Here is a 17,797-nt window from a genome sequence, read left to right on the forward strand (position 1 = left end):
GCTCTTCCCTGCCTCTGTCCTCCTCTCCAAAGAGAACTACGTGTCTCAGTCAGGATTAACCTATCAAGACAACTTTTCTGGAAGTTAGTTGAAGGGCAGATCCTTTAGGGGAACATGAATAGCTTTATAAATTGCCTTCAAAAGTTGCACCAAATCCTTTAGTCAGTTTTAAAGGAACTGTTTACCGCTGCATATGGCAGTCATTATTTGGAATAATAAACCCTCTGAGAATCTGAACATTCATGGGCCAACAGATGGGTCAACCTGCTTCGCAATTTAACAAAGTAATTTATTTCAATCACTGGGACAGGGCATGTGAAGATTACTAATTCAGTTCACAAGCAAAAGGAACAAACACCAATACGTGGCTGAATTGTGCAGTCATTATGGAAATGCACACCTGTTCAATTGGTTCTGAGGCAGTCTTCATTTTGATCAGTCTTGCCTTTCCTTCGAAGGTGTGTATAAATTGCCATGGATTCTTCTGCCGAAACGCATGTGCTAATTGGCATCAGGATGAGATAAAGATCTCAGAGAAAATTTATACCATAGCGCAAGTAAATTAAGGTCATCAAAGTCGGCTTTGGGAAGTAAAACAGGTGTATCAGAAGTATATTCTTATAATAATTGGGCAATGTGTTGTTCTTTCTTCTTGACACAGTCTGCCCAGGGTTTAATAAGGAAGGAAAAAAGCCAGAATCTTTCATCCTTCATCTTCAAATCTGCTTAAATCTTCCACATCTTGACCTCCTCTCTCTTTCTCCATCCATGCTTTCTCAGGAGCCAAAGGGAGCGAGGAAAAATCGGACAGAGTTTCACAGGAGATATCTGTATGTGCTCAGAAGTGGAATTTAAGTGTTAAAGAGAACTGGAGTGGAATACCCCTGATCTTTCTCTCTCTTCACCCCACACCCTTACACCGAATTGGACAGAACTTCCATGATGTTATCAGGAAGCTTCCCACAGAAGATGGTGCCTGGCTTGCATTTAAGATCTGCCATATGTTGGATTAGATGATTAATGCTACAGGATGGTTTTGTTGCCCTTTTTGAAAGGAATATCCCTTTCCTTCTTCTATATAGTTTTCCTCCACTTTGAGAACTAGAGTTATTAATTCAAAGTAAATGACTTCTGTCTTCCTCACCAGCCCTCCCTGAATATTTATTTATTGAGTTGCCTTCTCTCTGCCAAAGGCCAGGCTGGCTATTGCACTTTTAACCCCATGTCATCCCCCAGGCTGTGGGGAGATGGGGAAGGGGGATGGGTGGGACAATTATTGTTCAGCAGAGAGATTGCTACAGTTGGAAGTAAATGTGGGTTACCGAGCCAGAGCTCTTAAAAGACATATTTTTTTTTAATAAGTCTCCATGCATATTAGGACAGTGAATAAATATCCCAGGAGGGTTGCAAAATTGCGATATATCTTCAAGTTTCTACTTATCAGATTTTCAACACCCCCGCAAACTCAGGGACCGTGTATATAAACTCATTTAAAGGTAATGTGAAGTCTCACTTTGAGAAATTCCATGGATCCANACGGCCCACCTCCCCACATCCCTGCCCTGCCTCTCCCAAACACTTCACGCTCAAAGTGTCTCAAACCCACGTTTTCACCTTCCCCCCAGTCACCATATCAGTATGTCTGTCTCCACTTCCTCTTGAGGTAGCGCCATATTGTCATTCCCCTAGCACTGCTGCCTTGGCGTCGTTCCTGACACTCTGACCTGTTTTCCAGAGCTGTTGGCTCTTCCTCTGCGAGTGCCTCCAACCCTGCCGGCCGTGTTCCTCCTCACTGCCCCGGCCTCAGCCAGGGCCCTGGGGCCGTTCACCTGCACTTCATCAGACCTTGCCAGAGGCGTCTCCTCCTCCAACCTCTCATCCACACCACTCCACTCCTTGCCCACCTGGTAGACTGATCTTCTTAGTACCCAGACCTCCCCCAGCTCCCTCTTGCCCATAGAATTAAACTGAAACTTGCCAGCCTGAGGATCAGCCCTTCTAGAAGAGCCACTTTCCATTCCTGTCTCATATCCCTCCCTTCACACACTTCAGGTGCACGATAAGCAAGAATACTGGCTGTTCCTCAAACTCGTCTTTGCTTTTCCACCTCTGAGCATTCATGTTCGTTCCTCTGCTTGTGCGCCATCGCCAAAATTCTGCTGGGTGAAACTGTACCCTTCCTTTAACGTCCACTTCAAATGCTTCAGGAAGCCATCCCCCCTCTCCATGCCCCCCTTGAGCCAGATGGAAGGCTCTATCTTTTGAACACTAGTAGCTCTTTGAGTCTTTTACTGTCTTATGGAACCTGTCTTTTACTAACTGGAATTTAGCTCAATCCCAGTACACACACACTTAGCAGGTACCTATTAGGAGCCAGAGACTGTGGTATGTGCTAAGGTTAAGCAAGATAGATATTGAAAGTCCTTTTCTGGGGCACCTGGGTGGCTTAGTCGGTTAAGCATCAGACTCTTGATTTTGGCTCAGGTCGTGATCTCATGGTTCGAGAGTTCGAGCCCTGTGTCAGGTTCCACACTGGCAGCATGTAGCCTGCTTGGGATTCTCTCTCTCTCTCTCTCTCTCAAAATAAATAAATAAACGTAAAAAAAGAAGATTCTTTTCTTCATGGCATATATAGTGCAATGGAGAAAGCTGACAGGTCAATAGTCAATTATAATAAGATCATTAAGTAAGATCGTATCTGAGGGTAGCACAGAGATAGGTTGCTCACATAGACTGTAGGAGAATCAGGCCCAGGGTGGGGGGAAGAAGAATGCACACACAACCTTCAGTTATTTGTTTTTTAATTTATCTTTTCTGGATGGACATGTTCTTGAGGGAACCTGGCTCATACCACTGCATTCCCTTCAGGTCGGAGTATGGTGCCTACACACAGACAATGAAACAACTGTTTTTGCAAATAGCACATTAAGTCTTAAGTGTTCAGGAAGTTCCCTGGTGGAGAGCTAAGTCTTGGGAGAAAAGTAAACTAGAATAAAATGCAAAGAGGACTTCTGACGTAAAGCTTGTACTTGTTTCCAGAGCTTGAATTGGCCAATGTGCCTTCGCCACGTGGAGAGCTGTCTTCATCATTCGTCCCATTTTACAACTTTTCACAAATAAAAGTACAGGCTTTGGAGATGAGATCAGGAAAAGGCATGTGAAGTCCAATGGCTTTGTGGCACCATTAATCCCCTCCGGAAACGGAAACGGCCAGTACCTTTAGTAGAAGGAGTTACGTAGCGCCCACAATAGTGGTTGGATCAGCGGATGCTGGGCACCGAATATGTTAGAATTTGGGGGAAACCTTCTAAATTTTACAACATGTTGGCTGGGATCTACAGGCTGGCAAGCTGTTGACCAAACCCTTTTCTTTTCCTTCCCGGGATTGGATGTGTGGTTCTCGCCTCACTTGCGGTTCGTTTGGTCAGGCGACTGAGTTCCAGCCTGTGGAATGTGAACAGGCCTAGTGGGCCCCACTTCTGCCTCTACGCTCTGTGTCTTTGCTGCAACATCCCTGTGGAAGATGCGGAGGCAGAGATGGAAACAGGGTCTCTGGATTCCCATGTGAAAGCTGCCAGCTTGTTAGGTATGCCATGTTGGGCTGTTTGGTGAGCAAGAGGAAAATTTCCACCATGTCAAGCCACTGAGACTGGGGTTTACTTGTTAGACCAGCTGGTGTCACCCTAACTAATACAATCCGCTCTATACTGTGTTCAGGAAAGTGAGGACAAAGAAGCGAAGCATCCCTAATGGGCAAACTTTGAGGCCAGACTTGCCTTGTGCTGGGTTTGTTGCTTTGTCTCTGAGTGCCCTTGGTGGGCCTCAAGAAGCGGTTGCTTTTAGATTTGTTCAATAGTATATTTGAAGTTGTTCTGCATTAAATTAAAAAATCAGTAGTCTGCATGTGGATGCAAATTCCTAATAGCTTTAGCAACTGAAGAAAAATTTCCAGATGTTTCACAAAGCACTAAAATACTGTACATTGTTTTCTTTTTCAATGGGAAATTATTCACAGGGCAATAAAAAGTTGTTTCTTCAGTAAACAGATTATGTTTCAGTCTGCGGTGTGAACACTTAAATGGAACGGTGCAATATGCCGCTTTTTAAAAGAGGGTTTTAAACATGTCAGTACAAACCTTTCAGCCCTCTGTCCCATAAATTCAACTTTTTAAAATGAAATCAACCTGAGCCTTGTGAAAGCTCACACTACTATATCAAAACCAGTGAAATCTGCCTGTTTATTGCCACTGATGGAATGTGGCAAAGAAACATTCTTTTCACATGGGACAATTTCTTCAACTTTACACCAAGTGAAATTTAATTGCTTTCACTTCCTGGAATCATTAGGCATGAGTCCCGCTGGAGGCGGGGCCAAAAGGAGGTGAAAACTAAGTCTGTGTTTAATACATCTCACCTTGGAATTTTTATCCTTCTTCTCTCTCTTACAGGTTATGTAGCAGGTTCCGGCCTGGGAAGCCACTTCAGACAAATTTAAGGAAGAGGGAAATTATAAAGGAAAAGAAGCAACAGGTGTCCCATTGTGACTGGTAGGCCTCGCAGAGGTAAATGGCATTCAAAGCAATTCCTGATCGTTACTCTCAGTCCAACAATTGGAATTTCTGATTCTTTCAAGTTCACTTTTGGTGTGTGTTTTTGTCTTCACACACACACAAGTAGTAAGTGCAGTGCCAGGTCAGCACAAAGAAACACGGGCAAGCCTTTCTCTGGGGGGTGCTTATATTCCAGGTGGGACACTCAGAATTGGATGAGACAAGTGCTGTGCACGATTGGTATTTGCGTTGTGACAGATTGTTTCACTTTTCAAAGGGATTCATGGATCCTTTGATAGTTAGTTATAAATCATCTATTAGAGTTCTTTATGGAGTTTTTGAATTGGTATTGTGGTGAATACTTGACAGGAAGAAGGAGAAAGGGTAATATTAGAGGCCTTCGATAAGGTCACTGCCCTAAATGAAGGTGAACAATCTTCATGGACAAGGGAAGACAAAGGGAATTGAGAGCTACTGGGAACCCAGGGATTCCAGATCACACTCACTTTGTAGAGTGAGGTACACCGTGTTACATGTTGTAAATGTCCTTCCCTACTTCTTAGAACTCTCATCCCATGATAATCTGCAAAGCATTCATTGTGATCATAAGGAAGGACATGGTGAATAGACGTCTGAGCTTTGAAGACCCTTCGCTCTTGGGAGCCACCAAGGATGGGATACAGAGTTGAAAAATGTCCAAAGGGGAAACATAACAGGACTTTTGGGGGGGAAAGGGGAAAAACAATTAAGTGAGAACAGCAATTTTTTAATAGGCAGGAACTTCAGTTTATATACATGTTGGTTTCACAGTTCAATAGAATTGGATTCTGATCATCCTGGAACTCAGTTTTGTTTTTCAAAACAGTGGGCACCATTCTTTCCTAATGAGTATCTATAAACTCTGTGTGAGTTGTGTGTATTAGACAATGAAGAAAATAGTTATTTCCTACTAAAGCATTTTAAAATGTGGATAATTTGGGGCATCTGGGTGGTTTAGTTGGTTGAGTGTCTGACTTTGACTCAGGTCATGATATTGTGGTGTGTGAATTCGAGCCCCACATTGGGCTCTGTCTGACAGCTCAGAGCCTGGAGCCTGCTTTGGATTCTGTCTCCCACCTCCACCCCTCCCCTGTTCATGCTCATGCTCTGTCTCTCTTTCAAATATAAATAAACATTAAAAAAAAATTTTAATGTGGATAATTTGGGTGCAAAAACACCCAACTTGATTGAAGTCTCCATATTTCATTATGTTTGATTACTCAGACTTCCAGTTTACTTTGAAGGTATATTTTTCAGGATAGGAGGATAGAAGGTATTTCATTTGATTGTTCATTAGCTTGATTTTAAGCTAACATATATATATATTTTTAAGTTTATTTATTTTGAGAGAGAGAGAGAAAGAGAGGGAGAGAGAGAGAGAGAGAGAGAACGAGAAGGGGAGGGGCAGACAGAAAGAGGGAGAGAGAGAATCCCAAGCAGGCTGTCAACATAAAGCCTGATGTAGGGCTCGAACTCATGAACCCTGAGTTTATGACCTGAGCTGAAACCCAAGAGTCAGATACTTAACTAACTGAACCACCCAGGTGCCCCAAGCTTATAAGTATTTGGATAGGTGGTTTTGGGGCCTCCATCTGTCCTGTTGAGCCAGGCCCCCCAACTGTTAGGGAAGAACTAACCTAAAAATCCTCAGCCTCTTTCCTTTCTCTCCCTTACATCCAGCAGATAGTAAAGATTTTGACCTCCAAAGCCCTCCTTGAATTTGCTTCACTGGCTTCCACCCCAATGTAAAGTTCAGTTTAGGAGAAGTTTTTCCTTATTAAGAACTTTGTCCCACAAGGGAGGAATGCTTTCTGAGAGCCTCTGTATAGTTTCTCTTCTAGGCTTTGGGGAGGTTATACCAGCTAAACAGACCCAGTCTCTGCATTTATGAGGCTTAGTGGAGAGACAGACATTCAAAAACAGACTACCTCAACTGCCACTTATCTACCATGTGGTCAGTGTGAAGAGGCCTGCAGAGGAAGGTTACAGAGTCTGTGAGTGTGCTGAGGTAGAACTTGGCAAGGTTTCTTTACTGACTCTTTCTGCCAAGACTTGACACTTGCGTAGGATTTGATTGGGAAAAACATATATGAAGACCATTCGGGGCAGAGCTCAGTTCAGGGAGGCTAGGAATGGGCAGCTAGTGGGAGAGGAGGCTGGGGCAGGTGATGGAGTGGGTGAGAAGCAGGCTAGTCATGCAGGCAGGGAGAGAAGAGTGGTGAGAAGTCAGTACATATTGCAAAAGGTTTGGAAGGGGCCTTGCCTAAATCAGAGTTGCTTGCAAAGATTTTAGCCTGTTCTTCCTGGGGGGTTCCAAAAACCTTTTTTCGTGTGTGTCACCTGGGCTGAATCTCTTCTTGATGGGGCTGCAAGCAGAACTTTGTGGGCCCTGGTAAGATTTTGTATAGTGATCTGAGAACAATGGGAAGCCACCAGAGGGTTTTAAATCGAAGCGTTGTCTTATGTTTACCAAGTGCCAGCAACAAAACTGTCATCTTGACCCAACAGAATAAGTACTCCCAATGTTGAGACTTGAAGGTTTTGCAAAGAACATTATAATGTGTGTGTGTGTGTTTATGACAAGTCATGACAATTAATTTTTAGAAACTGTTTAAAAGGGGAAGGGGTTAGTAGGGGAAGGGGTCAGTGAAACATGAAGACATTTGATCTGCCTAATTGCTGTTGAACCTAACAGCACACAACTCCACTAAAAGAGAACTGAACTCAGTATTAGCATCTGACTTATAACTGTTTGAGACCAATTGATTTTTGCAGTAATCTCACTCATAAAAAAAATTGTATTCTTAAAAGAAAGTCATGGTGAGAGGAGCAGAAGCTAACGTTGACATATCAGTCTTTGATATGGAGGTACAGTAGGCAGACATGAATTTTCCCAGATTAAAAACAAATGTGTAATGGAAGTTGAAATATAAAGAATTTCTCCATTTATCTTCTTGACTAAAGGGAGAAAAAAAGCATCATACACATTGTAGATCATTTGAGTTTTAGGCTGATGATTTGAAACATTTTTATAATAATTCAGTGGCTCTTTTTGAATATCCAGATGTTAATAATGGTTCCCTGCTATGTGATTAGGAATGAATCTGCCAAGGAAAAATGAAGCCTTCTCTCTTGGGGAAAGTTGAGTTACTTCTGTTATTTTCGTAGGCTTCCTGGGGAAGTCTATCAACATCCGAATAAATGATGGGAATAGGAGTCTGGCTGGTCACCACGGAATTATCAGCCTTGTTTTTTGAGTTAGACTTTTATTATTTACACACTCAGTTTGAAATACGACAAATGTAGTAACCTTCCAATGATTTTATTCCTTGAAATCCAGCAATCCTTATAGGTTTTGAGATTGAAAAGCCTGTGCTATTTTTAAAAAAGTTTCTGTTGTTATTGCTTGTGAAAACCATGACTGCTGCCTAAATTAAGAAATAATATGAATAGGGGCGCCTGGGTGGCTTAGTCGGTTAAGCGTCCGACTTTCGCTTAGGTCATGATCTCGCGGTTCGTGGGTTCGAGCCCCGCGTCGGGCTCTGTGTTGACTGCCAGCTCAGAGCCTGGAGCCTGTTTCAGTCTGTGACTCCCTCTCTCTCTGACTCTCCCCTGCTCACGCTGTCTCTCTCTCTCTCTCCTAGAAATAAAAAAATATATATATTTAAAAAAAAAGAAAGAATATGAATAATATGAATAACAATGGGGGGTTCCTTTCTTTAGTTGAACTTTTTTGGGAAGAGAAGTAGCATTTTTTTTTTTTTAAAGAAAAGAAACATTTAGAAACTATAAACGTCTCTTAGAGATGTTTCTCAGAGTAACCGGCTTGGATAGTTTTTGTTTTATTGCTCTATGCCTGATACGGCACCTGCTTGAATTTTCTCCTTAGTGTTGAAGGTCCCATGCTAGGTGTCTTCAGCCTAGAATCCCTTTCAGAATATTTATGTTCAAGCATTAAAATACCTCATGGGGTGTTTTTCTATTTTTGCAATCTTCATGTATACTTAGGAGCTGGAGCATTTCTAGTATAATACTTAAAAATGAAGATTTAAATAAAAAGACTGCTAGATCGGAGGTTTTCAAGGCATGGCCCATGGACCGCTTCCTAGGAATCCACAAGATTGAAGTGTTTTCATACTAACAGTAAGATGCTATTTGCCATTTTCACTGTGCTGTCATTTACACTGAAGGTACAAAAACAATGGCGAGTAGGCCTGTTGGCTCCTTAGCGTAAGTCAAGGCCAGGCACCAAATAGTACCAGTGCTCATGTGTTCTTCACCTCCTTTGACTTACAGAGGGGAGAGAAAGCCAATTTTATTTAGGAACACCCTTGATGTAGGTGTAAAAATTATTCATTATATTAAAACTTGAGCCTCAAGTATACATCCTTTTAATATTCTGTGTGACAAAATGGGACGCGAGCATAAAGCCTTCTCTTGCACCTTGACGTACAATTGTCTTGAGGAAATGTCTTGTGAGATACTCTGAGCTGGGAGCCGAACAGTCACTTCCTCCATGGAGCCCATTTTCCCCTGCAAGAATAACACACCCACTGTGGATATTTAGACTTGGCAGATGTAGTAGGTCTTTTTATGAGAATGAATGAAATATGCTTATTATGTCAAAGAAGTCACCCATTGCATGTTTGGCTAATAAATAACGAATTTAAGCTTTCAAGAGAAAATTGGAATTTGGAATTAGAAAACTTGTATTCAGCACCATGAGCTTGATAAATTCCGAATAGTAAAAGACTTTCCTGATGGCATCAGAGGTGATGGTAACACGTGCAATATTTTAGCTATTAAAAATTAAACGGGATAGGGGCGCCTGGGTGGCTTAGTCGGTTAAGCGTCCGACTTTTGCTCAGGTCATGATCTTGCGGTTCGTGGGTTCGAGCCCCGCGTCGGGCTCTGTGCTGACTGCCGGCTCAGAGCCTGGAGCCTATTTCAGAGTCTGTATCTCCCTCTCTCTGACCCTCCCCTGTTCACACTGTCTCTCTCTATCCTAGAAATAAATAAAAATATTAAAAAAAAAAATTAAACGGGATAATGTTTGGAAGAGTGAACCAACATTTCCCCAACACCCAATAGTCGATGTGAAGAGAGCATGCATGGGTAAAAGAGTTACTTAAGGTGCAAAGTAGAAAATGAATTTTAATGTAACAAAGTATCAAACGTTAATTTTTATAGTTTCAGATTCTATGCATAAGTAACCTTTAAGAAACTACCACTTGTTGAATTTTGGTGTAGTATCAAAGAAGAAGACCCACAGTTATCTGGTAAAATTATCAAAATGTTTTACCTTTTAACCATTTAATCATAATGGTGAACAATCAAAACAACATATTGCAACAGAATGAAAGTAGCAGCAGATGTGAGAATCCAGCTGTGGTAAATGAGACAAAAAGAAACATTAGATCTGCAAAACTGTAAAACCATGCCATTCTTATTACTCAACTTAATTAAAAAAATTTAATTGTGGGGTGCCTGGGTGGCTCAGTTGGTTAAATGTCTGACTTCAGCTCAGGTCATGATCTCACGGTTCGTGGGTTTAGCCCACATCTGGCTCTGTGCTGACAGCTCAGAGCCTGGAGCCTGCTTTGGATTCTTTGTCTCCCTCTCTCTCTGCCCCTCCCCTGCTCACACTGTCTGTCTCTCCCTTTCTCTCTCTCAAAAGTAAATAAACATAAAAAAATTTTTAAAAATTTAATTGTGGTAAAAACATATAACATAAAATTTACCAAATTTCATGAAGTGTACAGTTCAATAATGTTCGGTGCATTCACATTCTTGTGCAGTCAATCTGTACAACTCTTTATCCTGTGTAAGTAAAACTATACCATTAAACAACAATCCCCATTTGCCCCCTCCTCCCCAGCCCCTCACAACTGCCCTTCTACTTTCTGTCTTTATGAATTTGACTACTCTAGGTACCTTATCTAAATGGAATCACAGTATTTATTTTTTTATGACTGGCTTATTTCACTTAGTACACATTTTTGTTTGTTTTGGGAGATAAAAAAAAGTTATTTATGTTAACACGCTCTCTCTTCTGCTCTCCAGGTGTCTTCTGCCCGTCTTGATTGTGCCAGTAGCTGCACTACTGTAATTTCAATTCCATTGTTGTCTTCCCACCCTATCCTGGCTATCATGGCAGGAACTCCATGACATCCATTTTGCATCTCTATTTATTTTGCATCTATATTAACTGAATATTTAATAAGTGGATGGATGATGAAAGCCAGGTGGTATCCAACAGACTTTGAAAGTTACAGATCAGCTCTATGTCCAAGTGCCTGATGCAGAATTTTAAGGGGCTCTGAATTGAATGTTTTCAATGATTATTATATAGTTTAACGGGCTTGAGAAGAAAAACCTTACATGTTGAACTTGTCATTTCACAGCTTTCCTTTTAGTATGAGCTTAACGTTAAATGCTAAGTAACTAATATTATAGTGAGTACTTTGGAAAGGCTCAAAATTGCGAAGGTGGCACTCCAGTGCAGAAATTTGAAAAGCTTTGTCTTAGTCTCAAATTGTATTGGTTCTGATGAATACATTCTCTTGCTATCCCCCGTTTGTACATCTGCTGATTAGAAGAAATCTATTGGTTGAGATTCCTTGAAATTTTTATAATATGTGCAAATATGAATTAATACAGAATATAAGAATCTTATACTATCGGATTTGAAAGCCAGTACTAATACAGCTTAATACATGTTTTTTAAAACCTCATTTTTTTCTTGACAATGACTTTATTTCTTACTTGTTGAAAACGTGCTTTAAAGTCTTTCTTTTGATGGATGCTCTGTTTCTCTAAAGACATGGAACCGCTGAGGAAATTATTTGAACTTGATTAAAAAGAGACTGTGTTAAAGATTAAAAACTCATGGAATGACACATTAAACCCTCACACTCTTCCTGGGTTATTAGTAATAATCACAGTTGATACCTATAGAAGCTGCCATATTAAAGAGATTTTCAGTACTGTGAACATTGTTTTCTGATTTACCATGATTTGGGTATTTATTGATCTAGGACTATTTCCAGCCTGAAATTATTAGGGTTTGGGGTCTAAATTGGGCAAGATATCAGAAGATCTTAAATTCTGTAGGGAAGAGTGTCTGGGAAGTGTGCCTTTTGTTGGTCTCTGTGGAGTAAAGCTTTTGATCTTCTGCATACTTGGTTTTGATTTACCTCCAAAGCCAAGTTGACCACGTTGGCATGCTGGGCTACAGCGGAGTCTCATAACGAGAGCATTAGGACAGGCTTCAGTTCCCGTTGCATTCAGACCAGATGCAGCTCTTGTCTCCCCCTCCCCACTTGGAGAGTGTGGGGAGGATGCATGATGAATAATGTCTTCCTCCTGGGCACCCGGTCCAGGGATCAGAATTTTTTGGAAGTGAGTTGGCCTGCTCTTTTATCTAACCCTGTTTAATTCTGAAAATCACCGACTGTCTGAATTGAAAGGGAATCAAAGACAAAGCTATTCAACACACTTCTTTCATGGTGAAGAAACTGGGAACTAGAGAGACTAAGTAATTAGCCTTGGTCAGCTGTGAATTGGTGACAGAATGGGGGCTGAAACTCAGGTCCCTCAGTAGAAGTTTGGTTTTCTTTCAGCTACTAGCTAATGGAGAATGTTCATGGACTTCTTGGAACGTAGTCCTGGAGTATATAGTGAAGTGGGGTCAAGCCCATCCCAACTCTCCTCTCCCTCTCTCTCTCTCTCTCTCTCTCACACACACACACACACACACACACACACACAGGGGAGGGAAGAGCGAGAGAGAGAGTATTCCAGTCTCAGGTCCAACACTCAGCAGCTGTGTGACTATACTCTGGTCACTTATGTAAACTAAGGCTCTAGGAGGTGATCAGCTCCACAGAGATGCTCGTTCCTGCACTGGCCGTGGCCTAGATTACACGAGACCATCTACGTGGAAGTCCTCTGTGAGCTGTAATGTGGATGAGTGTACTGTAGTGCCAGAAGCAGAAAGCCAAGCCCTGAAATGCCTTAGTTTGTGCACTGGTACAAGACATCTCGTGAGGTGGTGAGTCCTGCCCTGTGCTCTCCTTTGCATAATTCACAGCTCTGTGATTATAATATTGTTATAACCAAAGAGGCAGCCCTCCCCTTCCTCTCCTCCCTGGAAGTTTCGTAAGCCCAATTCTCAATTTCAGACCTTGCTGGAGGCCCCTTTGGACCTTCGGTTTGTTATTTCAAAGCTTTGATAAAGAGTTTAAAGGTATAGACATGTTTAAGAAAAATATACTTATTGCTTTGGGCCTTTTCATTCATTCTGTGATATCTGGCAAGCTTGTTATACTTGCTAGAAGCATGGGCTAGAGTTTGGGGGGGGGTGCGGCTGGGTTTTGACCCCTGCTCTGCTCTGTGTCCCTTTGGATCACCGTGTAAAATAAGAAGGCCGGCTCAGAGGACCTCTTAAGGCCCTGTCTCAGCTAGCCCAGGCTGCCCTAACAAAATACCATAGACTGTGTGGCTTAGGCAACAGGAATTTATTTTCTTACAGTTCTGGAAGTTGGATGTCTGACACCAGGGTGCCAGTGTGGCTGGGTTCTGGTCAGAGTTCTCCTCCAGGCTCCAGACGGTTGGCTTCTCTGTGTCCATACACAGCAGAGAGAGAGAGAGAGAGAGGGAGAGAGAGAGCATTTTGAAGAGAGAGTTTTGTTTTTGTTTTGTTTTGTAACTCCACTTTTTATGTCTTGCATAAGTTAAGAGGCAAATGCGCAAATGCATACAGAATAATGGTAACTATGCATGTTACGGGGCACACAATATATAGACAGCTATTTTGGGCCATCAGTAACACAAGGGGAGAACAAAGCTTTACGGGGGAGGGGGTGGTAAGGACTTTGTACCCTGCTGAAGTGAAGCTGGTATCAGCTCAAACTAGACTGTTACAAATTTAGGATGCTAACTGTAATCCCCATGGTAACTCTAAAGAAAGCATTTAGCAGATACACACAACGAGAAATGAGAAGGGAATCGGGCTCACTGCAAAAAAATCGACTTCATACACAGAGAAGCAGCAATGGCGAAAATGAGAGACAAAAAAGGCAGAAAACAGGAAACAATATAGCAAAAGTTCTTCCTTATATTAATTACTTTAAAAGCAAAAGGACTACACTCTCCAAACAAAAGACAAAAATTGGCCAAACGGATAACAGACAAAAACAAAACATGTCTCTTTTCTGGTAAGGGCACTCATACAATCGTGAGAGCCCTGTCTTCACCATCTCATCTGAATGTAATTATCTCCCCAAAGCCCCACCTTCAGATACCATCATACTGGGGGTTAGGGGTTTCAACATAATGATTTGGGGGGGGATGCAATTCAAGGCAGGCTTCTTCTAATCTAAATGTTGCGAGTTAACATTACATGTGAAATGTAATGCTGAGTACTGAGAGATACCAGAAAATCCACAAAAGCGCTAACTCCTAGGGAGAACATAGCCCATTTGGAAAGCGACTATAGTACAAAGCCATCTGAGAACGAGGAACTAGGGCCTGCAGAAGTTCAGAAGAACTTGAGAGCACTTAAGGCTGGGAGAATTAGGAGGTCTTCCTGGAGGAAGTGGCATTGAGTTGGATTTTGAAAGATGGCAAGATGTTGATAAATGATGGTGAGTGTGGGGTGGGTGCCAGGCAATAAGTACAGAGATGGAAAGGGGTTGGAGAACAGACGGGTCAACCTGCTTGCCTTGACTTTAGCTGGAGATAGTCCTGGAAATACTGCTTCAACTCAGACAATTCTGAAAGCCAAGCTGAGAGTTTGGAACATAGGTGATGTCTGGAGAACCTCTTTATTGTATTAACAGTCAAAGTGGGCTTTGGGGAAAGGAAACCCTACTGCAGAGATGGGGACTGCCTGGGGCAGAGAAGAGATGAACAGAGAGACCAGTCTGGAGCCTAGAGAAGTCGTCTGCAGTGACTTCTCACTTTCTGTTAAGCGTCTAGAATGTCTGTTGCATAAAACCAGCCTTGCTTCACCGCTGGAAGCTGCAGCCTACTTCTGGTTTTGGCTTCTGCTTTAGGTAATCAGATTTATTTCCTCTTGTAAGCGTTATACTCTGTTGGCATAGTAGACAGAGGCTCTCGGGTACATCCTGATAGGTGTCTGTAGCCAAGAAAAGAAAATGCTGTTTTTAGGAGCAGCTGACACAGGGGAGGGCTGGCATTTCACCGGTCCCTGCAAACCACCTCTTCGGCAGGACTGGACTTGGTGGGGAAGGAATGCATGAAGAAGAGTGTGATCTACATGCCTGACATCTTAGGAGCCGTCCTTCTTCTTCTTTTTTTTTTTAATGTTTATTTTTGAGAGACAGAGATAGAAAGCTGTGTGAGCACAGGAGGGGCAGAGAGACAGGGAGACAGAGGCTCCAAAGCGGGCTCTGTAGAGAGCCTGATGTGGGGCTCAAACTCACCAACTGTGAGATCATGACCTGAGCCAAAGTCAGATGCTTAACCGACTGAGCTGCCCAGGTGCCCCAGGAGGCGTCCTCTTGAAGGATAGAAGACTTTTGGTCCAGTTTTCAGTATCCTTGACTCCTACAGGTTGAAGCAGGCAGTCTGTTTGCTTTTGTAATCCAAAATTCCTTAGGCTTCTCTTGCTCTTGAACCTTACTGCTTCGGGCTGCATGGCAGGGGCACCTGTGCCCGCCTGTCCCAGCTTCGTGATCTTACGTGTGGTTGTTTCCCATGGGTTCCCTCTCAGGGCCCTTTTTGGTGTCTGTTTCCCACAAAGGCACTGGGGCAGGCTGATTCCTGGGGAACCCACCCTCTACCACTCAGACCACTTTAGACACTTATTATTGGAGTTTCTGAAGATTTGAGAAGCTGCCAGGCCTGCTTCAGCTCTAACGGTCCTGGAACCACTTTGCGGTCAGGAAGAAATGGGGAGATGAGGTCCACAGCTTCCCATCGGGGTCTTCTTCGGTTCTCTGGCTGGAGCCGAGAGCACAGACCTTCCTCCTTGCAAGCTGTTTACTTCCTAACGACAAACACCCAAACCCGCTGGTCCAGCAGATTTTCAGATGCGGCCAGACCCTGAATCCCAGGCCCTTCCAAAGCCTGCTTGTGCTCCGTCTTGTCTCTGTAAGCTGAAAGCTGGCTGGACAGTGGAGCAGCCACCAGGGGCACCAACGGCAGCCGCTCACAGGGTGTCGGGGGCTCTTTGGGCAGGGCACAAAAGGGTGACCAAGAACCGCATGTAGATCTAAAGTATCAGCCAGGAACATTTGGTTTTCACAACCCCCCAGAGATAGGCGGGGTTTTCATGGAATCAAGACAGAGTTGGGGTTCTCAGAAGGATGAGCTTTGTGAACGAGACTGTTGGCGACCAAGCCCTCTGGTTCCCTGGGCAGATTTGATGCACCTGTGCCAGACGTACGACACCACACATATACCGTGCACCCTTCCGATGCCCTGTTTTGTCCTCCTGGACATATCTGCCTCTGATTTCATCTGAGCTCATACCACGCTTCCTCAGCCATTACAGCTTTTTATTATGCACTTAACGGGTGTACCTATTGACGTATCCCCTATTGACAGACATTTAGGTTGCTTTTAATCTCTTCCTGTTTTAACCGTGGTGCTCTAAGTATATCTCACATACATCATTTCACAAATGAGCAAAGTACTTGTAAAGGGCGATACCTTTCTAGAAGTGGAGTTGCTGGATCAACTGTAGATTCATTGAAACTTTAGGTAAATATCACTGAGTTGTTTTCTGTAGAGGCCATCCCTCTCTCCACCTGCACCAGAAATGTATGAGAGTTTCCATTACCTCACGCCCTTACCAACATGTTCTATTTTTAAACGTCTTGGTCTTGCCAAACTGATCCGTGAAAAAATGCTTTCTCGTAATAGTTACAATTTGTTTCCTATTATCTTGAGAGAGGTTGTGCACCTTAAGAGAGCACCTTTAAAAATCAAGTACCACCCAGTCCTTTCTGAGTAGGCAGAGGACAGAATGGAACAATAATTCAGGAACAAAGGTCTCAGCCAGCTGGAAGATCATTGTAATACGTTCCTTGAGGACGAGCGCGTGCCTTTTCCCGTTTCATCTTCGCTGACGCACAAAACTCACCATAAACGTGTGTCAGGTTGAATTTGTGTCACTTTGGTGTAAGAGGGGGAGTCTTTTTCATATCTGCCCTTCAAACTTTGATGTTTTCCTTTCAAGAGTTTGGAAGTGCTTTCCTGAAAAATTCAGTTCAAAGAGTTCAAGTTTCATTTCTTGTTAGAGTATTACCTCTTGAAGGCTCCCTTCAACAATAATACCATTATTTCCACGACTTTGTTGTTGTCTTTCCAGAATCGTTGTGTATCTGTGAGGAAGGTGTCAGAACCACACTGATCCAAGGGCATGGGAAGAAAACATACTATGAACTGCCTGGACTCCAAAGCTTAAAGAAAACTTTCTCAACAGCCTCCATCTGCTACCAAAATTTTCATCTGCACGAACCAGTATTAAATGTCAGTGAATTACAGCTTTTTGGTGCATTAACCTTAACTTTAGGACATTAGAAAGGAGTTTTAATCACTGGATCCCATGGGAAGCAGTATTACCACCTGTATTACAGCCAGTATTGAAAATTTTATTAGAATGCAGGATGATGTATCAAGATCTCTAAAAAAGTGAATTATTTTTGCAATTTGTCTTTGCAACCATTAAAACTTTCTACAAACATAGGTCTATGCATCCAATAAAGAGCACACAACATGATGCTTTTTGTACACTCAACTATTTCAAAATTTAGGATAATGGTGGTAGTGGCAATGAAATCGATATCTATGCTCCTTGTTCTGCCCCTCCCCCCGTAGGCATGGACAGATAAAATACCTGTTTTTAGCCACCAGGTTGCATGCTAGATGCATGTAAAAAAAAGATTATGGATCAGATTTTATTGCCCTCTTCTCCCCTTCCTGCTTCCTCACCTCCTTCTCTTTCCTCAGGTAGATGCAGCCGCCACGTACCAGTCACTGGCATAGAGTCAAAGCATATGTAGTTGTACTTATGATTTTTCTAAGCCTTTGTACAGGCGCATTGTTTTTTTCCTGAAAACCTGTTCATTGGCAACAAACTTGAAGAGAGTAGTTGATTCCACCGTCCAGAAATACTGGTTCCAACACCACTTTCTTATTCAAATATCTTGTGTGTCAGAGTGCTCACTCAGTATTCT

The 17,797-nt window shown here is 42.6% G+C and overlaps 1 long non-coding RNA gene across 1 annotated transcript in view; it reads left to right on the forward strand.

The window, feature by feature from the left end:
- Positions 1 to 17,249, forward strand: part of LOC144240958 (uncharacterized) — a 73,677-nt gene extending 56,428 nt beyond the window's left edge. Inside the window, exons 2-3 of the long non-coding RNA XR_013337899.1 lie at positions 4,449 to 4,562; positions 16,930 to 17,249. This is a non-coding gene — a long non-coding RNA (uncharacterized LOC144240958). The remainder of the gene's footprint in view (positions 1 to 4,448; positions 4,563 to 16,929) is intronic.
- Positions 17,250 to 17,797: the final 548 nt, after the last annotated feature.

This window comes from Crocuta crocuta, unplaced genomic scaffold (genome assembly GCF_008692635.1).
Source record: "Crocuta crocuta isolate KB4526 unplaced genomic scaffold, BGI_CrCroc_1.0 scaffold197, whole genome shotgun sequence".
Lineage (NCBI taxonomy): Eukaryota > Metazoa > Chordata > Mammalia > Carnivora > Hyaenidae > Crocuta > Crocuta crocuta.